We start from the raw sequence: 23208 nt of genomic DNA, 5'->3' as shown, positions 1-23208 counted from the left end.
AAAACTCGATTTCTTGAAGTATTCAAGTATTTAAACTCAGACAAGTAGAAAGTTAATGAAGGCAAAGTAGCATAATGGCAGGGTGTTTAATTAGCTGGGAGTCCAGAAGAGTTTCAGTTAAAATGTATCAGAGCAATATTTCTTTTCTTCTGCTGTGAGTGGGAATGTTGCCATTGACTTCTGTTAGGACAGCATGGTGGCCTTTCTTTACTGTGAAAAAACATGACTTGCTATCTGGTGAAACAGCAAGTAATGGCTAGAGATAAACAAGTCTAATGAAAAGGATGAAAAAAGAAGAAAAATTAACTGAAAGATGTAATAAAGAACGATGGAGATGAGAGAAAGAAGGCAAGCCAGTTACATCCCAGAATTTGAAGGGAGCCTGTTTGAAGTGAAACTATGAGATTAAGTTTGTCTCTAATTTAGGATTTTGAAGAATAAAGTTTTACAAGAGATTAAATGTGTTAATGAGGCTGCTTTTCACTCGGATTAGAATTGTTATAAAGGTTCTCTCCTGAATACGGGCGACTCAAAGATCAGCTTAATGAAAGAGAACCAGAAAATGACAACTAGCTGGAAAAAAGATGAAGCGTGTGCACTTGTGTTTTTATTGTTCAGGAAAAGCATATTTTAAATACAAAATCATAAAAAGTGAATTCATTTGTATTTATTTCTTTTTTTTAAAGTAAGATGAGGTTTTTATGATTAGTCTAGGTAAGAATTTTAACAATTATGACTGTGACATTAGTAACTGAAGTGAGAATGACATTCATTTAAATTAGGAAAAAAGTCCATGATTTTTAAGCTTGCAGATTAGATTTTAATTAATCTAAATTTTTATTTTTTTTTCCTATGATTCACTGGTACCTCTGTTTGTTTACTCAAAAAAATCAACATAATTTTAGAGGGATTCATTAACACAAGGAACATTGCCTAATGATGAACGTTCATCTCACATAAATGTGGATGGAAAAGATCTCAGCACTGTATGTAGCTAGACTGCAATAATCTTTGATGTAAACAAAGAAACAAGCCAAGCTGGATGAACTTTAGGACTGTGGTATGTGTTAGGAGAAAACACTATAGGAATAGTTTCAAGCAGGAATAGCTGTAAGATGCTAAGACTATAGTCTACAAGTAGGAATAGTCTTAGAAGGGTCATCCGAGTTTCTGTCAGTTTGTCTTCTATCCTCCTCATATTTGGAACATACTGTACAACAGACAAAATTTTAAAAAGCATCAAGGTTTTTTTCAGCATATTGTTCAGTACGTGTCAGTGGTTTGTCCAAGACAAGTTGTGCTCTGTGAAATGGTGGCCATGAAAAGCAAATACAGAGCAAATCATCTGTATATACATTACAGTAAGGACATTGCAGAATTGGTGTATTGACTGATGTTGACAATTAATGTGGATTTCTTGTGAATCAGTAGTAAAATTCATGGCTACTTCTGAATACGTCTAGCTTTACCCCTTTTTTTATGGGCTTCCACAGCTTTAACCCACTATGGAAGGAAAGATGATGCATAAGCTAAGCTGAATTGAGAGGGGTCACTTTCATCATGCGTGAGTGACTTAGAGCACTACATTAGGTGACGTTCCATTATTTTATTCCCTTATTTTCTCATTTCCTTGAAAAAAAATGTTACATGCAGCACTATATAAAGCATGGAAATAGCTGGATTCAAGAAGCATGAGAATCCTGATCCTTTTCTGTGCACTTAAAGCCCTCTTGGGTCTTTTCAGCAATGGAGGCACAATTGGATTGTGCCACAGCAGATTCCAGTGAAGGATGGAGTTAAGGTTCCAGTGGAGGATGGAGTTATCACTGAAGAACGGGAGAGAGATTGGAAGAGACTGCAGAGGCAGTTTGGAAAGGGGAAGGCGTTTGTAAACTAGGCCAGCTCTGTTAGCTTTCAGGAAAAGCAGAGGGCATGGGATTAGAGGGTCAATGTATTTTAGGACATGGTTTAATTGCATGAGAAGAATTAAGAGGTGTGGTGATTGGTGTTTACTTCTTCAGAGCAAATGAGAATAGTGAGATTGCTACTGCAATGCAAATCTCTAGGCAAAGGGCGTGAATAAGTCAATGGAAATTACAGTGTTTAAGGGCAGCTAAGCCTGGGAATATCAAAAAAAGCAAAAATGTCAGGCAGAGAGGTATTAGTAACAGAGAAGAGTGGACATGTACATTGGTGCATGTGCATGTACGTTTGTGCAAACCTCCCACACAGCCTAACTTTAGCAACCTTACTCTATATGAATGGAAATTATCATGTTTTTTATAATATTTGAATTTGCTTGACTTTTTGCATGTCAAGCCCAGCATAGAATTGATACCAAAGTGACATGAGTCTTGTGGAGGATTATATTTTATGAAGTTCTCCAATCCTGTTTTGAAACAGGAAAGAAAAAACAAACCTGTAACGGAACCTTTGCACATCTTCCCATTCACATCAGTGCTTATATTTTCTCATGTTTAAGAAGTTTCTGTAAAGAAGCCACCCATCCTTAGACTACAAAGGAGAAGATGAAAAAGCAAATGTAGCCTTCACTTCAGTGTACTTGAACCATACTGGAATTAAGAACTTACTTCTATTTGATTGGAAACTTTGGAAATAAGCAGCAATAAAGCCGAACAGATGGGATTCCATTTTAAAAATGAGTAATCAATAAACAATAATATCGCCCTACTACAGCAAGGAGGGGGTTAATAAATCAGGAAGGTGATTGAAATGGGAAAATATGTTTTGGATTGCTGGGTTTTTTTGGATTTAAAAGGCAGAAGTGAGCCTTCCCCCTCAATACTTCCTAGCTCACTGACTAGTTTAGTGACAGGGTCTGACTCAATTCTTAATAAAATCAGCAATATTTTTTCCATCGAGTGTAATGAGAATGGGGCCACACTGTGGGTGCACAGGAGCTTCTCCTTTCTACCTCTGGACAGGAACTTCTGCTACTAATAATCATCTTTATCGAAATCTCTAGTAAGTGTTAGATGTTCTAAGTAAGTCTGTGAAGAGGGGAATGGGTTCAATACACTAACCGTCTCTCTGCACTTTTTCCTCTTTGAAGCCAGGGAAGTATATTCTGCACCTGCTTTGACATGCTGTCCCGCTCTCATAAAATGTGCATTCTGTTCTCATGGAGAGTGCTTTTGAGGCAGACACCATGGGATTTGCCACAGCAGGATAGCTTTGAAAAAAAGGTTGGATTCCACCCAGGCAAGCCTATAAACTAGCAATTATGGCCTTCTTCTGGGAGAGTGCGAGCAGGCTGAGGAAGGAGCTCATTCCCGGGCAGAATCTCTGATGATTAGTCAGGTGGCTTCCTGACTCTGTAAAAATGAGGAACCTGCTGCAGCTGTGTTTTTGTGAGGGACGCACTCCTGAGCATGTGTGGTAAGACATGCTCGGAGTATACCTTCAGGAGTGGATAGCACTGAACCTTGACACAGAGGGCAGAGTACAACCAGAGCTTCCTCTGTTCTTTACAGCCTGCTGGTGAGGTGGAACAGCCTGCTTTCCTCCTTCTTTCCAGGCTCTGTTGGCTTTTAGACTGTCAATACTGTTGTTCTCCACTTTGAGTGATGGCTCTTTGGGCTCTTCAAAGGTTACATATTGGCCCTGCACTATGAATGATACTCGCACCACATTGACAGGTTTGCTTACCAACAGCCATTGCGGTTTACCTTAAAGACATATCCCTGTTTACAAGCCCAACGTACGTGTGAAAGGGTTTAAACAGTAGAAGTTTGTTACGTCTTCCTTAGACCGTGCTTGCTAGGATTATCAGAAGCTGAAGCAGTCAACTTCAGCCAGAGGCTGGTGCTAATTTCTGTGAATGTATCGAGGCTTGATGCTCTTAACAAGGGATCCTATTCCCATTCCCCTTCCTTCTGAAAGGTAATTTAATTGAGATTCCTTTTTCCCTTGTTAATTGCTAGAGGGAACTGAGAACATTTGAGAGATCACTGAGCAGTAGCGACTGCTGGCTGACATCATCAGAAACAATGATAAACTCAAGGGATGGTTTAGTTTATTATTCATCAAAATAGTATTTACCAAATCTGTATCAGCATGTTCTTTTTAACAAGGAGAAGCCAAGACTTCTCCAAGCACTGTGCTTTAAGCACAGTACTTGGCACAATGTCTTAGAGCTGAATCATTGTCACAGTTCTTGGATGTTCTTTCTGACACCTTCACTTGACTTCAGTTTGACTCTTCCCTCGCTTGGGACCATGAAGACTCCCAGGACCATTTCTGTCTTTCATCATCTTAGCAGAGGAATTAGTAGGAAGTTAGGAAGTAGTACTTCCAGCATAGTCTGGATGCAAGGGTGATATGTCACCACTTGTTCCACTGAGATAGACGCATCCTGTCCACTTGGATGGATGAATATGGAGGTAGAAACCTTCCACCTAAGACTTCATTCCAGGACATAGTATTGGGATTTCAAAAAATTATTACTGAGTGATGAATCCTTTCCTCATTAGTGGAACTGGGTAATGACCCCCATATACACAAGTTGCCTGGGCTTCTGTGAAGCTTCTCAGGCAAAAGAGTGACATCATTAGGTGATCATGCCTATACATCACGACATATAACTTGTGGTGGAATACTGCTTTCCTTGGTAAAGCTTATCTGTTCTTTTGCAAGAAGGACTTTCAGTGCTAGCTGAAAAAACTCCAGGAAATGTACTTCTTTGGGCAAATGGATCAGGTTTCCAGAGGACAAATCTCACACCATTATGTGTTCTGGCTTTGCTAGTTGTGAAATAAATAGATTTTGTCCTGTTCTGTCCTCTTCATGCACATTTCTTTTTTTTTTGTCTTTTTCCTCTAGTGAAGGAGGCTTCTGTATTTTCCCGTTTTATGGGATTAACACGTTTTACGTGGATGGTCACAGTGTAGCTAATAGAGGGGTCTGTGGCTGGTTCATAAAGAACATTCTAGAGGGATGAAGCCTGTCCATGTGGTACTTGATACTATTAACATCAGTAGCTGACAGGTTTAAGTGAATGGTTTCTGCTGTGCAAGCATACAGTAAGTCTGTAGACTCTTAAACCAAAACAACTTTCTGTCATGTGCACCATGTTAGAACTCAGTTTACGTCTATAAGAACATGATGGTTGTACCCGGTCAGACCAAACTGGTATCCTGCCTCAAACTGTGACTATTAGCAGAAGCCTATCAGGAGAATAAGAAGCTGATCATATATGGTAGCGTCCTCTAATGCTCTTTCTAACTACACGCAGTTTTGTGTTTATAATAACTTTTATGGATCATATATGGTAGCGTCCTCTAATGCTCTCTCTAACTACACGCAGTCTCTCCCCTGTTCTTGCCCAGTCTCACCCTTAGCCCAAGTACTTCTTTTAGTATCCACAGAACTATTTGGCACCAAGTTCCAGAAGTCACTGTATAAGGAATCACATCCTTTTGTTTGTTTTAACTTGTTTCCTATTAACCTAATTTGATGCCTTTAGTTCTTTACTGAAGAGAAAACAAACACTTCATCCCTGTAAGCTTTCTCCCTAATGTTTATGATTTTGTAGACGTGTAGTTAACTCTAATTTATCCCTTCTTCAGGCTGATGATCTCTAGCCTAGTAAGTTGTTCCTCATACACAAGCTGTTTGATGTATTTGATTTTATTGCCATTCTTTGCAATTTCTCCAGTTTTGCTGTGTCCTTCATAGGGCCTCACATAGGGCATCACAACTGCCTACAGTATTCAAGGTGTGAATGACCTATGGGTTTTATAGTGATATAATGACGTTCCCTGATTTTCTGTTCCTTTCCTAATAGTTCCTCACGTTCGTGGCAGGGAGTTATTGACAATATGGGGACTAAGAGCATGTTTTCATGGTACTGTATTTTCATAACCTCAGGATCTTTCTCTTGAGCTGTAATGGTCAGCTGAGGGCCGGTTGTTTCATAAATGATCCTAGAATTGTTTTGCTCCCTGTGCATCACTTCGCTTTCATCTACAAAGAATTTCATCTGCTTTTTTATTGCCTAGGGACTTACTTCCGTAAGGACCTTTCTCAATTCTTCACAGTCAGCAAGTCATCATCCTTATTACTGTGCATAACTTAATATCATTATAAAGCTTTCTCACCTCACTGCTCACCCATTTTACCAGGTTGCTTAGGAATATGATGAACGACTGCATCCCCTGCACAAATCCCTGTGGAACTCTGCTAATGACCTCCCTCCATTGCAAGAGCTGTCTGGCTAACCTACTTACCTTCTGTTGCTTGTCTTTTAACCAGTTATTTATCAACATAAAGACCTTCCCTAAAGCTCTGACTGTTGGGTTTCCATAGAAGAATTTGATGAGGGATTTTTCAAAAGCCTTTTAGAAAATTCAGGCTATTTCAACCACATTTCCTTTATTCATGTGCTTTGTTGACCTCATTCAGTAATCCTATTCTGAAATATGCCCATTCCTGATATTTGCAGCGTCAGTCACTTAGCACTCCCTTCACAGCCCCAGTGTTTCCTGCTGCCATTAAAGAGTATTCAGACAATATTGGGTGGCCCTGCAAGTGCTGTTTGCATGAAAGACAGAAAGTCCCAGCTCAGAAGCTATGAATGTGTGGAACAATATGGAGCCATCTTCATGTGGCTTATCAGTGAAAGACAGTGAGCTTATTTCCTATCAGTTAAACTTTGCATGTTCATTTTTCTTCATTTTCATTAATTTTCTCTATCCTTGTCCCTCAACACCCTTTTGTCTTATGGCCTGGGCACTATTTTGCAGGTGAACAAAAATTAAGGTGGGAATGCTGTGGTTTGTATGTTCTTGCACATAGCAGAAGGGTCAACCTGAGCCTTGCTGGTTGGATAACGTTGCATGGCTGGTAATGTTATCCTGAAGACAGAAATTGTGGTAAAACCTATATTCTGAACATGTGCATGGATTACATGTTTCAGAGAACATCAACCATAGATACATAACCTCTCTTTTCTGAAAACTTACATAGTCTATGGATCTCTTAGGCTGAACAGGGAGGGTCTTAACAAGGTTTTGTTATTTTCATACGTAGGTGGAATTTTTGAATCATGATTTTGGACACAGGAACCTGTGCCTGCTAAAGTCATTCTTTGAATCTGGGCCCCTTTTGACCTTCTTGCTGAGAAATATCTTTTTTTCTTCCCTGCTGTACAGCCAGTGGACACGATCTAGTTGCTGTAGTTTGGGATAGAAGTGTTCAACTGCCCCAAATGTATACTTGCTTAGCTCTTCATTTTGACCATGTAAATGCTGGTGTGGTCTTTCTCTATAAATTTGAAGCATAATGGTCTAATATACTGTACAGTGTAAGGTGAAGTAATGTAGCAAATGCATTACACTTTAATAAATCCATCACTTGATGTTACCTTCTGATTAGATATCTAATACCTGAAGATTATGCTCTCTCTGCGTTCTTCTTTATTCATTTTTCTAATAAGACTAGATGTTTACTTATTGCCATTAATATATTTTTGATGGCTTTCAAGTTATTGGCAAGAGTTTTAACAGTATTTGGAGATACTTATTTTTGACTGTTGTCATTGTGATCCTGAAAAATGGTATTTATTTGTAGAATATGAGAACAAGCTTTTGAATGATTTTGCAGTGCTTCCCTTGTGTCCATTAAGAGAGATTATTCTTTTCCTCATTTGCTCTGAGACATAACTAGACATCCTAGTGAAATGAAGGATTCATTGCCACTGTGGAGAAACTAGGTTGATTTTCCTCTTTATTTTTATTCCATCTCATAATGTGTATGTGTTGTTAAGTCATGTTCAAACAAAGTGAGCAGCCTTGATGCTGCAAATACTATCATGTTGCTGAAAACAGCAGGCACACTAAACTATTGCAGTGCAAATAGAATCACAGATTCATAGAATCATTTAGGTTGGAAAAGACCTTTAAGATCATTGAGTCCAACCATTAACCTAACACTGCCAAATCCACCACTAAACCATGTCCCTAAGCACCACATCTACACATCATTTAAGTACCTTCAGGGATGGGGACTCAACCACTTCCCTGGGCAGCCTGTTCCAATGCTTGATAACCCTTTCAGTGAAGAAATTTTTCCTAATATCCGATCTGAACATCCCCTGGTGTAACCTGAGGCTGTTTCCTCTTGTCCCGTTGCTTGTTACTTGGGAGAAGAGACCAACACCTGCTTCGCTACAACCTCCTTTTGGGTAGTTATAGAGAGCAATAAGGTCTCCCCTCAGCCTCCTTTACTCCAGGCTAAACAACCCCAGTTCCCTCAGCCACTTTTCATAAGATTTGTGCACTAGACGCCTCACCAGCTTCATTGCCTTTCTTTGGACGTGCTGAATACCTTTCTCATAGCGAGGGGCAACTGCACTGCCTGGTCCAGAAGCAGAAGATCTGACAATGATTTTTGAGGCAGATAGAACATAAAATACTAATGTGACTAAAAAATGAAATCTTCTTTAGTTCAGGGAAGGACACCAGTGTAAAAAATAAGGCGAAAGAAAATGTAATATCATCATTAAAAATAATAAATTTTCTAGGATTTTGTATGTAACTTTTTAACTACAAGAATAGCCACAGATGTTCACTCTTAAATTTATGTCTTAGAAAGTAATTCTTCTGTGCAGGAAATTCCATTCAGCATAGTATATTGTTTTATTTGCAAGCGGTGGAGAATCCACCATTTTGATGCACATTCCAAGGTAGTTTGGAGAGTCAGGAGTCTTGAATGACTGACACCTTTTCTAACTCATGTCTCTGTCAAGGATCGGGTATGACAATTCAGATTGTGATCAGTGTCAATCTTCTTGATTGTTTCTATTCCACTGACATATCAAATGACAAAATAAAACTGTAATTGAATTTTCAGTGGCATCTGAAATACTGTGTAGCTAACAACTCTGCCGTACTTCAGTAGCGGAAATGAAATTAAACTATGAGGCATGAAGTGGAAGGAGCAAAGCAGATGACACATTTTACTAAACTCACTTGCCAGGACTGCACAGGGATGTGACTAATAACATCATCAGTGGCATCATGTTTCTTCCCATTCAGAGAAGAAGGCACAATGCCAGTTGCCCTTTTTGTTCTTCTGTGTTTCTGGTTTTGTTTTTCTTACCTCATCTTAAGGGCCAGTCCAGTTGCAGAGCCATTCTGTAGCTAGTTGTTCTATCTCCTAGTGATAACCCACACATAACTTCATTGACACAATGGCTGTTCAAATAACCAGTCATATGAGACCTGCTAATTTTTTATTTTCAGTCTTGTAGGGCACAAATGTGCTCACATTCTGCTCTGCTTAATGACTGGTACTTAGTTATATAAGTTGGAGTGTGCCTGATGTCATCTGAGTTCATCCAGTCATCCCATCAAGTCAGATTGCACTATTATTTATTCATTGATTGATGGTGTAGCCATCTGTTCATAAGCTCTAGATTATAATTATCTGCCTTTTCAAGCTTGATCTTTTTTGTATTCCCCTGTTACCCTGTCATTTGAATTCTGACCAGGCATTGCCAGAGGTCTTACTTCATCCCTGTCCGTTTCCCAGCCGGTTAGCTCCTTCATCGTCACAGCAGGTGTCTTTGTTGATAACCGTTTTCTGGGCTTTAAAACATGCACTTCGAATAGCTAGCAGTAAAAGCCTCAGGATTTTCTTCTGAAGAAGGCCACAGCCAGCTCTACCTCAGAGCTCAAGAAGAAGAATTGGAAGCCCCAAAGTTGGGCCCCAGAATTTATCCTAGAGTTTCTCCAAAGCAGGGCTGACAGCTTTCTATGACAAGCAAAAATAGTTGTAGGAGTTCTTTCAAATAGATGGGAAATTTCCCCCACTATTTTATTTTTTTTTTTTTTAAAGAGTGTGAACTCATACACACATTTTTGTGACCTTCTACGCACATTTCTGTACTGTCTGGATCCCTATCTTAAGAAGTAATGTCAGGTCATCTGCTTCTGGACCAGGCAGTGCAGTTGATGATGAATGGTCTTACCTCATGAACAGTGTTGTTTCATGCTCTCAAACAATCTGGAGAGATTCTGTTCATTACCAGAAAAGCAGCCCACATTCTCAGCTCTGTTCTCAGTCAGTTTCTTTACCCTATTTTCAGATCTCAGTCCTGATGATGTGGGGTTTTCTGCTGGAGCCCAAAGTCGGCAGATGGTCAGTCAAGGTTCACTTGGTAGCAATCTCAACCCAATAATCTTTAGTGGGTGAGCAATGAGTTTCTTCTACCCTACTGCACTTAGTGTTCTGATAGAACTAATTAAAATGCTCTCCATTGGAAGGATGTAGTTCTCAGGGTGACTTGAACTGGGTGCTGGTCTCCCGTAGGCCCAGTGTTTCAGCCTTGTGACTTGTTCACTGCTGCATTTCTTCAGCAGAGTATATACAATACCGGTATACATGGATGTTTCTCTTTTCCAATGGAGGTATTCTTCCCGGATGTGATACCTCTACAAAACAATCTTAAATTCTTTGCATTTTCAGTTTCCAACTTCTACCACAGTCAAAGAAATTAACATATTTGTTATTCCCCTCTTCATCTCATATCTTTCGGCTGAGTCATCAAGATGGATGTCTCTTTTTTAAATTGACAATGCCAGAAATTCCCACAATGTTTTTGAAGAGTTGACGAATCCAAAAAGTTAGTCCCTGCTTGCTGAGACTGACCATGGTGACAGCAAGCTGCCTCTTTGAAGATTGCTGTGGGGCTTCTTTCCATCACTGGAGCACATTTGAATTATGGCTCAAGCTACATTCCGGCTGGAAGTTTTCTCTGCTCCTAGCATCTCCCAAACGACCATGAAGAGCTCTCATTATTCTTTCATAAAGCTGTCTGCTATATACAGGTGCCCATAATTGATGTGGTAGGTAATCGGGTAGTGTCGCTGTTCCTGTATCTGCGACTTTACTGCCCAGCCTCAACCACAGTCCAAGTAAACAAACAACTGAGGGTAAAAAGAGATTTTTTTGTAACTGGAGATCTTTAAGATGCATGGGCCTTGTGTTCATTCGTTTTTCACACTTACTCTTACCTCGAACTGTTTCATCTAGTGTTTGCGGATGATGTAGGTGTTATTTAAACAATACCTATTTTTGGTGTCCTGCAGGCAAACAGAAAGTAAATGGAGCTGTAGTGAACAGCTGTGTGCCCCTTCAGAAGTATTTGCTCTTTTGCGCTTCCATGCTCATATAGCAATAGTATAAGTTCACATATGAACTGAATGTTTTGAATAGTCATGTGGCTGGTTATTAGCCTCTTTTTACTCTTTAGAAGCTGCAGTTGTTTTTGTAAAAACAGCACTTAGTCCAACAAGATTTATTTGTTCTAAAGAGGAATTAATAGAAGGTCAGAAATGATAGTAAGTAGAGAGGATTGTCGTTATGCTCCAGAAATTGAAATAATTTTCCATTAGTTTCCTAGTTGTTGGAAAAGAGGAATTGATACATTTTTAGCATTAGTTTTATAATTAGCCTAAGTTAAAGACAACACATACTTGTTATCTTTATGCACACTGTTCTTCCATACTTCTGGCTGTAGGATCATGGAAAAATCCAACTAAATACAGTGTTCAAATGAATTCAGGAATTCAGTATTGGACAATGCCACTCATTCATCTTATTTACTGTCCTGTGTCCTGTGCTGGTCAGTGTGAGATGCTCACAGTGAAAGTTAGTGAGATGCCCTCATAGACTTCCTGGGAGGGTGAAGTAAGCAGGAATTAAAAGAGGGTGGAGAGGTACGTTTTCCATGAAGCCTTCAGCAACTGGTGCCCCAGCTGCTGTCAGTGGGGGCCACTGCAGATCTTCTTTTCTCCAACTGCCTAGCTGAGCTTTTCCTGGTCAAAGCAAGGAAGCGGTTTCCTCCTGGAAAGGGACAGAGGCAAAAAGTAAATCGGGTAGGAACAAGGTGTATCTGTTCTTTACTGCGGTGAAGTAAGTGGAGCACAGGCAGAATGGAGGAGGCTCAGGACAGTGAAACAGTTGTTTACTGTTTAGGTGCAACAGGTTTTGTATTGACTGCCCTGACATACGCTGCATTCCTCCCGAGAATTTGAAACTCTTGTCAAATTGGAAAAGTGAAGTGAAATCTCTTTTCTTTTTTGATGACATTTATTGTGTGATTTTCTGATATTATAAAATTGAAACCAGTGCTACCTCTTGTAAGGGCTTGTGGGATAACTGTTAGTGCATTAAAAGATTCTGGTTTTTCGTGCATTATAGTTGATTTCACTGTTAAAAGACAGAAAGCTTATTTATTACTTAATTGTTGTAGTGCTCCCGTATATCCTCTAAAACCCCTTAAAAACTAAATAATGCAAATAGTAGATTCATTAGGGAGATGAGAATTCTGCAAAAGCAGTTGGAAAATCCATGGCACCTTGCCCAGGGAGCCTGTGTGGGCACAGTGTAACTTACTGATTTCACTAACCAGTGATGGTTCTGTGCTTGCCTTTCCCGTGCTACACGTACGCCTGTGTGTGGGGCACGAGGAACTGGACTGTTGCAGGCAGACGGGGAGTGCGAGCTGGCAAGCCAAGAACTATCCATCCAGACAATGGTATAGCGGTGTGCTTAGGAGTTAAGGTGACTGTCTTGTGACTGCGATGAACGTGAAACTGAGGCCCAATACTTGCTTCCTTTTAATCTAAGACTTATCTAGGCATTTTATTCTGACAATAAAGTTTCTTTTAATTTCAGAACAGTGAAGATATCTGTTCTGAAATCTCCAGTGTTCTAAGATGCTTTAAAAATGCATGAAGAATCATGTCAAATATTAATGGGAGGTATTCTGTTCTCCAGATGTTATAGGTGAAAGATATGGCTCCATCTTTTTCAAAAGACAAGGTGTAAGGGAGAAGATATGGTTTCCTGCAACTCAAATCTTCTCTGATTCATTTGTTTTATAGCTTCAATTAGCCATAGTTATACATCAGACATAGTTATACATCATACATATGTACATATACATAGCTTCAATTAGCCATAGTTATACATCAGTGAGACTTGAGCTCCTGTATTTTCTTTTCCTCTTTATCATACTCTCCTTTGCTCTTTTCCATGTAGAGCTGTATTTGCTTTTGACAGTATTTATGCAGCAGATCTTGATACATCCTGGTTACATGTATTTAGAAACTCAAGTCAGAGTACCATATAAATTAAAGTAACTATGCAGCAAGTCTGCATTCTGACATGATGTACTCCTTAGGAATGGTGTGAATGAGTGGGTGTTAGAAGTGCTGCAGAAGTGGAACTCTAGAAATAACATCTTCTTACTGAAAATCTTTGAGTACAGATGGCAAATGTGTAAACTGTTGGAGTCTCTAAGATGGACACTTCCTTTCTGGAACAGTCTGGTTCTGTTTGAGACTGCAAGCGCAAACCTTTTTCACTGACTGGCAAAAGAAAATAATTTTCTTGCTGGAAATGAAACTGAAGCCATTACCTCAATAAATCTGCCAAGATGTGCAATGGGAAACTCTATAATGAAATGGGAAGAGGTTGTTTGATAAGTATTATAAAAGAAATATTGAACTGACCATTCAAATTCAGCTGAAAATCTTTAGTGGATTAAGTATATGGTGAAATAAGACCTTCTGTATCCACAGGGAGAGATTAGCAGCAGATGGCAGTGGTACATAGCAAAGCATTTCTTTAATTCTGAATTCCTTCAGGGTCTGTAGGATGAACTGTTAGAAACTCTGTAAGGGGAATAGAGGAAAGAAGGATGTTTCATTATGAAAAAACATATCACAGCACTTTTGCCTAACAAAATGATGTATAAAATCTGTACTTCTTTACAAAGGAAAGCATGGTTGAAACTGGTAAACTAAGAAAGAAAAGATTTTTGCTAGTCTTAAACCATATTATTTTGAGGGATTGTTGAGCTGAGAAACTTTATTATGAGGTCGGAAGAAGCTGCAGATGCATCGGTTTCTGTTTCCCTTCTGTATAGACTTATGTCTTCTGTTTTTACACTTTTCGTTTCACATTCCCTAGAGTTTTCATAACTGAAATCAATGATGAATCCCTATTGTCTGATGCTAATCTCTGATGCTGTTTTCTAGAGAATATCTATTTAGACTATAGTCGGAAAGAAATGGTTTAAATGTCCAGGTTACCAGATTACCATTCATTTTGCGTTGAATTATGCCTAAAAATAAAAGAGGTTTATTCTCACAACAGCTGCAGTATCGTAAAAATGGTATCCTGTGTTGCCACAGGTCAACTCGACATACACATTCTGGTCAGTAACATATACTAGAAAATCCAATAAGCCTGTATGTATGGAAGATGACAGTAATGCTGAGCCTAAAATGGAGAAATCTTAGGAACTGTTAAACTTAGACTTACGATACACGAGTCAGAAGGTCAGAGTTTCAATACTTGTACTTGTGATTGTGCTCAAGAAACACTGAAAATTCAACATGATCAAGCAGGGTTTCTACAGAAAATAAAAAATAAAAAAAAATCAGGCAGATCAGATTCCAAAAGCTCTTTCTTGCCAAAACCCAAGTCTAACTTTGGTGCAGTTCTGCCTGCTGCAGTGGACTTAAAATACACAACTGCTTTTTAAAAACTGAGATATTAAAATAAATAGTTTCAATGGATTGGAATTAGAATTCATTATAGAACTTGATTTAATAAAAGGCAGTAAGATGAGTCTAATCTTGTCTTGGTCTCTTTTTATTGTTATTTTACATTACTTGAAATGGGAACTTCAAGTACTTTTTTAAAAGGATAGAAAGATTGTCGAGTTTCACTTAAACTTTTGTAAGTACCTTTAAAACCTCCATTAAAAAGCTATTTTTGTAATTTCTTACAGTACTACGGTTCTCCAAATCACAAAAGAAATCACTGCCTCCTACACTGGCAGTAATAAAAAAGGTTTTGCATTTTGCAGACATTAGGGATTGATCTTTATAGCAACTCATGGAGATAGGTATGCTAATATCTCCCTGTTTTACAATAGAGAACTGAAGCAAAGGAAAAGGGAAGAATTTAAGCTTTTTGAGGCCAAATTAATCAGGCATTACCCACAGCTTCCAATGAAGTTACACTGACCTTTATATTAGTGTAAATGATGACAAAAAGATTTATTTTGGGCAGCAGATTCTTAGTCCTTATGTCTTGCTGTTGAAAATGCTTTGGTGCTTGTCTGGGTCATGCAGGGAATTGGTGATGGAGTTGAGACAAGAACCTGCTCTCAGCCTTGTATTTGTCCCATCACTGTTTTCCTCAAATCTTTACGTGAAATTGTTTTCTCTATCTCCATTGATGGCAGTGTTCTAATGTATCTAAAAGGTATCTATTTCTGCAAAGATACTGAATAATTTCTTTTATGGAAAATTGAAATGGCATTTAAGTGCACTGGGGATACATAAAGGTAAGGAGCTGCACTGGATTTTTATTCTAGCTGGTCATTAAAGCATATTATAAGGTTTCTCCTCACCTGTATGCAGGTGAAGGAATGCTTCCAAGTGGTGGATGCCCTGGACTGTGCTTCCCTTTCTCCTGGCTTCAGCTGTGTATGAACTACAGAATACATGGGTTTTTTTCCTATGAAAGTTTGTTCTGTGCCTGTTTCTGGAGACATCTGGCCTGTCTTCTGCTGCGCATTCATTTTATGCTTGTGTAACTCTGGATGTCCATAAAGTGATGGAGTTTATACTAATGTCTGATTGTGGAGAATCAGGGTGCATATTCCAGTTCTCCTAATTTGAAATGAGGTGGATCTTCACTTTAATTTGTGGGTCATCATATGCTGCCACAAAACAGTTTTACCACCTAACACCACAATTTTATATTAAAGGAACAACCTAAGTAGAGTTATTAGCAACATAATCTACTTCATAATGGACAGAACGCTGTCAGAAGGACTATCAGGATGAGGACAAATCATGTAGGTGTGATGACATCAGTGTTCCACTGGCAAAGGTTCAGCGGTAGTGCAAGGTAGAGCTCAAGTTGTTACACCATTCAAGCGTTGTATTAAGCAGGCCCATACTTTTCAGACTGCAAACATATTTTGCACACACTTTTACTCTCTCATAGGCCTCCAGAATATCCACAGCAGATGAAGACCAGGCTTTATACCCGTATGGATTTATACTGCCTAACAATAAAGTCCCAAGTTACCCATTTGCCACGTGGTCTTCACTATAGGAGAAACGAGGACATTTGTGTTTTGCTTGGATTAATACTTGATGCAGAGAATGAAGGTAGGATTTGTGCAACCAAATGGTGGTTTGGTCATAGAAGTGGTATTTGAACCAGATACATTCCAACATCTACAGATTTTGACCTTTTAATCTGAGCTGATTTTCTGGGCTATCTTAATAATCAATTGAGAGAAAAAGTCCTGTCAAGTCATTGGAGTATAGTTGACATCTGAAATGATGCAAATGAATCACATTGAAAAACTACTTATTTTTCTCCATTGATAATAACGGAATTGTGGGGTGATTCAGATTTAGATGTTTACATTTGAGGTATTAAAGTTATGTGTCTGGATACAGGGGATACAGACATGCCAGAAGTTGTCCCACAGACTAGCAGAGTTAAAGCATAGCAATGTTTACTGTCAAACATCCCTTGGGAACTAAGGAAGGTAAAGGAATACTTCCAGGGTGGCAAGGCTTTCCTGGTAAAACATTAAAAGAACTTCCTATGAAGTCTGAAGCTCATGCAGCAGTGAATAAATTAAACCATACTTCAAATAAACCATAAAGAATTCACACACAACAGCAGTGTGAAATCAAGGATTGTCTGGACAGTAATGAGAACAAGCATCATTGTGTATTCTCCAGAACTTGGATTTTACCCTGAAGTTAGCAAAACTGTTAAGAAGAAATGTTATTTAAGTTACCTAAATTTCAAGACTCATTTCAAAGAAGATCTCTGGGCATTTATAGATGAAAATGTGTGTGTGTGTGTGCATGCGCGTGTGCACGCTGAGATTCAGTACTGTGCCCAAGAGAAAACCTTTTTGTATTCTTTCATTACTAATACAAAACAGCCTTAATCTTTATGAGGTAACTAGATATTATTATTACCAAAGTGTCCTAATCTATATGAGGCAAAAAAATACACCTTATTTATTACTAACCTGGCCTGTGACCACACAAATCCCTAGCTCGTTGATTTCTTCTGAATGTCCTATATTGTGGTGATTTCCAGGCGTCTTCTTATTGGCATGACCAAAGCCAGACTGGGCCTATACCATCTACAATGTTTATTTTTGCTTTGCTAACCTACTATTTATATCTATATAAATGATTTCCAAGGTTATCGTATGCTACTGAATAGAGTAAGGGCTACTAAATGAGTTGAGGTACCATGAAAGGCTTGAATCAGCCCATGATGCTCCAAGCCAAATATTTGGGAATGAGTTCAGAACGGATGACAGCACTGGTTGATTATTTCTCTGTGAGGGCATATCTCTGGCTTCTTGTCAGGTCAGCTGTACATCTTCTTTTCACCTTTGGAAAGTCATAGAGATTTGGGAGCTGAAGATCTGGTACTGTGAGAGCTGCGTGCCAGTCTGACATTGAAGGTTAAGTGCTGCTGCTCGATTGGGTTATTGAAAGGTTGTTTGGTACTTGGTGAAATGGAGCCTTGTATTGCTGTGATGAAAACCCGAATTGCTAACAAGTATTACAAAATTCCAGTTATTTGACAAGTAGGGATAACAGGGAGGGTGCTGAGAAGTTGGCTGTAATGTGGATTTTGTATTAAAAGCTCTGAAATCTAGCCATTGAATGATGCTGTCATAATCTGTTACTTCAGAAATTAGCATTTTCCTCTTAGGTTGCTTTTTTTGAACTCATTTCCTGTCAATCATTTAAAACTGTAGCTGCAAAAAAAAGATTGTCTTTTTCTATTCTTATGTCTCTGTGTTAGTATTCTCAGATATTCCTAGTGGTTCCCAAATATCTTTAATTTCCCTGTCTGCCTTCCTGCTGTCCTCCTTTCCGTACAGCACACAGCAATAACATAAACTCTTCAGATTTCTTTCTGCCTTTGTCATTTGTTCATTTCAAGTCTCCTGCTCAGTATTTTTAGACTGACCAGCCTCTCCGTACACATTGAACTCCAGTTCTTTCGCGTAGAATTAAAAATCTGCCAACTTAATTTATGATGACTTCATGTATTTTAGTTCTGTCTTTTGTGCTTTGTTTTCTCTGACTCCTCTATGCTGTAAAAACTTAAGGCACTGACTGTGTCTTTTACTGGCTGGTTTTTTTTTTTTTCAAGCTGTACTATGCTATGGGTATGCTTTACTAAGAATTATAAACATTAGCACTGGTTGAATTTTTTAGCATTAGCACATTTGCTTTGCTCTCCTCTTGTATCGTGGGCAATGGAGTAAGTCCTGCACCCCTGTGTGTGTTGTTGTCTCTGCTGCAGTGATGTAGTTTGTTTTGATGCTCGGAGGGGACAGTGTACAAGCTTACAGCTCTCACTGGCACCGAGGACCGTGCTTGCTGTGCAGTACTGATGCATATTCTCTGATATCTACGTGCTTCTCTTCGGCCCAGGAGAGACCTCTCTGTCAAACGTGTCAATAAAATGTAAACGGTTGAATACCTTTTATTGAGGTTTTAATCAAAGTGGCCCACAAGACTGTGTAAAAGTAACTGAAACTGGAAGATTGACAGGAATACAGCAGGGGCATGACCATAGCAATGCCCTAGCTAGTTCTAATGGCTATAATTTCACAACACTATTAAAGGAAATTACAGAAGACACAGTGGGCTGAATTAACCCTAGCTGTAACTGTTGTCTTTTGCAGAGTCGCACAAGGCAGGACTTGGTGAACGTGGTCCTTTCTTGGCGACTAAACTACATATTTACACCTGCTATTAGCAATGATGCACAGCTGCTGACTGAAAGACATTGACTGTAATACTCCAATGTAGGGCAGACTTGTTAGAGAAAACTCAGATTGGCATTAGATATTGTGACTCACGAAATAAAATCAATTGCTAAAAATATAATGCATTTCAGAATGAAGTGTACAATTGCTTCAAACGAATAGTTAATTTTTGGAAGAGGAGCAGATTGTATCACTTGTATTTAAATAAAAACAAATCCTAAACCATAGTAGTAGCACAGGAAAAGTGCACTGACGTCACTGTGTTAGCTTGTGTACTAGTCACAAATGACATTGCCAGGCAGAGAAAAACATGGCTCCCTGACAGAAGCACTTGGTGTACTGTTCGTGTGGCTGTAGCTTGTGAACATCTGTACAAAGTGTCCTATCAGCAATAGTGCTGATAAAGTCAGAAAACCGCTTTATTGTATCCACAGGTTAAAAGTGCTGATGAAGTTAGAGCCAAGATATTTTTAAAAGAAAAAAGAAGGCTGAATCAGCACACATATTTATACAAATACACTTGCACCCTTATCAAAATTGGTTTGACTACATGGAGAATGATCATCCCCTAAATGATACAGTTATATTGGTGTAAAAGCAGTGTATTAGATCAGCCCACATACCAGAGAATGAGGAGGAGCCCCTTAAAAGTTTCAAGAGAGCTCCCACTCCTTGTAGGCTGTAGCACTACTAGCTGCTGCCCCAGTTTCATTTCACTTCTAAACGTTGAATCCAGCCCCCAGCATCATTTCACTGAGGTCACTTGAGAGAAAAACTGAATTATTCATTGTGTTTTTAAAAGTTTTTGAACTTCAAATGTTGAAGAGTTCACAGTCTATTCTATATAAAATACTGAATGACTTCAGAGAGCAATGTTGATTTTGCTCTTGGGGCTCTGCTGCTGTTCATAAAGCATTCAAGCAATGTTCTTGTAGTTTATGATGTCAGAAGTGTAATCCCTTGAGTGAATTATGTGTATTTGTATTCATGCCAGGTCATCTTATTACCCTAAGGTTTATAGACAGTCCAGTTGCTTCCACCAGCTGACAGGTTTTTGAAGTCTGGGCAGCACTTTTCTGCAGAAGCACCCATATCTCAGGTGAGGGTAAAGTCCCAGGCCTTAAGTGTGACGTCATGGTAGCATGAGAAAAGTGTTAAAAGTTCAGGCCTGTTCCATCTGATCCTAATAAATGTTTATGACAGCCTGCACCGTTTTTCTTTCAGATGCTAACAACTCTTGTTAAGGCGGGTATAATTTTTCTGAGACTGAATCTTCCTGTCGTTTTTCAAAAATACTCAAGAGGAAATCTTTCTGTCCATCTCAAGCACTATACTGTTTAAAATACAGCACTTCTAAGCAGACTACATTGAATTTCCTATTGCTGTTGAGCAGTTCCTCAATGTAAAAGAAAAAGCATTTTATGGGAGAAGGAGAAAGAAGTGTTTTGTTGGTGGTAAGGACTATTGTCTTTCTGGGGAAAGAACTTAAATTGTAATTACCAATAATTCTGATTCAGCAAACAGGGAATCGGGAAGAATGATTGAAAAACAATTTTCAATGGTTTTCATTGATCTCAATATAAAATACATTTGCGATAGAGTAAATAGACTTCTAGGCTTCTTTTCTAGCCTAGGAGCAACACAATAAGAGCAGTTATGGAAGTATATTACTCATCTTACTATTTATGTTTACTTTGTATTTACATCTTGCAATGATTATACCCTGATGGCTGGTACCCAATCCATCCATCCATTTTGCTGGGTTTGGTTGGGCAGGGAGGAAGTTCATTGGGGAAGATAAGCTAAAGGTCTGAGAATTGCAGCTGGTGAGATTTAGTCATTTCCCTCTCTTCTGAGTGGTAGTGCTCTCATGGAGATTTAGTTTCTGTAAAGTTAGGTCTTCTGCATTGCTGAGCCTCTTCCCTTGGCTGACAGTTTCATTGTTCCAAGGGAACATAGCTGTCAGAGAAGGTCATAGCTGCAGAAGGGATGGCAGTCTCTCAAGTGCCGTAGGCCAGTCCCACAGAGAGTTTTGAGAACTGTGGCAATGACCTTCACCCGGACTCTGAAATCACAGGGGAGTTTGCATGGAGACCGGCGTGCCAGGACGATGTGTTCATAGTGGCTTGTGTTGCTAAGCAGACGGGCAGCTGCTTTTTGTAGCAGCGAGATTTTTTTCACAACGTATGTTTTTCATTCTTGGATACAATGAGATGCAGTAATGAAGCCTGGAGGTCCTACACATGTGGATCCTTGCTACCAACTCTGTGTCTGATAGATGCTGGAAAGAAGTATGTTTTTCAGTACTTCTTCCAGCAAAATGTTGATGTTTAGTAAGGTGGCAGATTTTCTTCATTCCTTTGTTGTCTTCATTGTGAGCGGAGAGAAAACAGTAGTGGTTTGACAGGATGTAGGAGTAGTTCTTGCACCCTCTGCATCCCATACCTCCTCAGGATGCACAATCTCCATGCATGGAGACTGAGGTTTATGTGTTCCCCGGTTTGCTCATAGGGTGACAGTTGTTGACTAGGTGATTAAGAATGTCCTGTTATGAACTGCAGTTCAAAATTAGCTCTATGTTTGTAACTGAGGAAAAACAGCCCATCTGTAGTCTGATTGTTTTCCTTGCTTCTCCAGTGTTTTCCTTAGCTTTGAATTTGCTTGAAAATAATAACAAAAAAGTATTTCCATTGAACTAATTGGTGCTTTAAAAAAAAAGTGCATATCCCTTTCCTAAATGTAAAAGAGGAGTCTTGGTGCTCACAAGCGTGTCTGACAGCTAGACTAACTACTCTGTACAGTTTTCATGTCATACTCTTGAAATATTTTTAGATAGAGCAGCTAACAAAACCTTGAAGGATTACTCAAAATCATGTTTCTGTTGAGCATGTATTGCCACACATAGGCACTGAAAAAAAAGGAAGAAAACCCACTATTATCACCACTACCATTACTGTAGTATTTTGTGGATGTTGCTGCACTGGTTTACACTGGTGGCAATTAGCAAATCACTTATTTTCAAATATTTGTGCACCTTACTGACTTTTATAGGCAGCCTAGTAACCCTTTATTCATCATACGCATTAAAAACTAGGAGGGAGAATTTTTTGTGAATAATGCTGGTCAGGAAGGGCTTGGAAATTGGAAGCAAGGAATCTGTCTGCTGTGTTCAGCAAGCCACCTTGCTACCTTAAGCCTTTAACTGCAGCACCTATGTGCAAAGTGTCACCACCTCTGTGCCTCTCTCTATACAGTGGAGAGAGACTGCAACCGGTCTCGGTTCAGAGGGCAGTTCAGTCCTTCCAAGAGCTGAGTATCCTCTGAAGGTGTCTGCCTTTTCATTTTGGCTATAGAGGAGTAAAACACAGCAGTTAAACATCTAAAGTTATGTGAGAGAAATTGTGTGCATTATTGGTAAGTAAGAAAACATTCAAGACATACTGAAGTCTATAATTTTATTTCTAAAACAAGAGAATGCAGAGTATGCCCAAGAGGAGAATTAGCATGCACCTGTCCTCCCACAGTCTGCCAGGGACGCTAGGTACCACAGGACAGGGCTGAACCCTGAAAAAGAACTAGATGGTTTGTACTTTTTTCTTTTCTCCTGATGTTAATCTCAGTCATTGCATTCTGTTTCACTTCTGAGGTTAATCTGTCAGAAGCTAAGTAGTTTAAATGCATGTACTAGTGAGAAATGCTATTCTTTTTTGCATCATATGTTCCATACTGGTTGTTATTAAATTATTTGAGAGCTAAAGTTCCCTTTGTACTGTACGGATGTTGCAGTTTATTAGGACATCTCCATGTGTCAGTAGAATTAAGGAATGCTCAGTTATCACATCCTGATTTTCTATACTAGCCAATCCCAACTTAAAAAATAAAATCTTTTATCGTTGATCCAAATAGTTCATATAATGAGCAGAAACAGTGTTTTCATCCCTCCCATAATTATGATCATTTTTGCTATACCAGGGCAATTCTGGCTTAGTAATTTGTCTTGAGGTGGCTCAGGAAAACCTTGACTGTTTGAGAGTAGATACATGTCTATTAGACTAGTAGGTGCCTCCCTTCCTTCCTCCTTCCCTCGCTTCTTCCAGGCCTAGTACAAGGAATCCCGTTGGCTACTTGTCCCTTCACCAGCAGTAAGGTAGCTCTGAGCAAGACAGAGTCCCATAGTAGTCCCATAGCCTACTGAGGACTGGAATGGTCAACCTCCTACCAGAAGTCATGAGCAGCAAAGGGGATTGCTCTGGTTCCACAGGGGCCATGAGACTGGCAAACTGGATCCATGACCAGTTATTTCTGTAAGATGAAGGACAGCCTGTTGT

The 23208-nt window shown here is 39.2% G+C and overlaps 1 protein-coding gene across 1 annotated transcript in view; it reads left to right on the top strand.

The window, feature by feature from the left end:
• Nucleotides 1-23208, top strand: part of TMEM117 (transmembrane protein 117) — a 212923-nt gene that overhangs the window by 94676 nt on the left and 95039 nt on the right. The gene's annotated exons all lie outside the window — the stretch shown is intronic.

Source organism: Charadrius vociferus, unplaced genomic scaffold (genome assembly GCF_000708025.1).
Source record: "Charadrius vociferus isolate BGI_N301 unplaced genomic scaffold, ASM70802v2 scaffold52, whole genome shotgun sequence".
Lineage (NCBI taxonomy): Eukaryota > Metazoa > Chordata > Aves > Charadriiformes > Charadriidae > Charadrius > Charadrius vociferus.
Note: the sequence above shows the minus strand (reverse complement) of the source record. Positions and strands in the feature narration are given on the sequence as shown.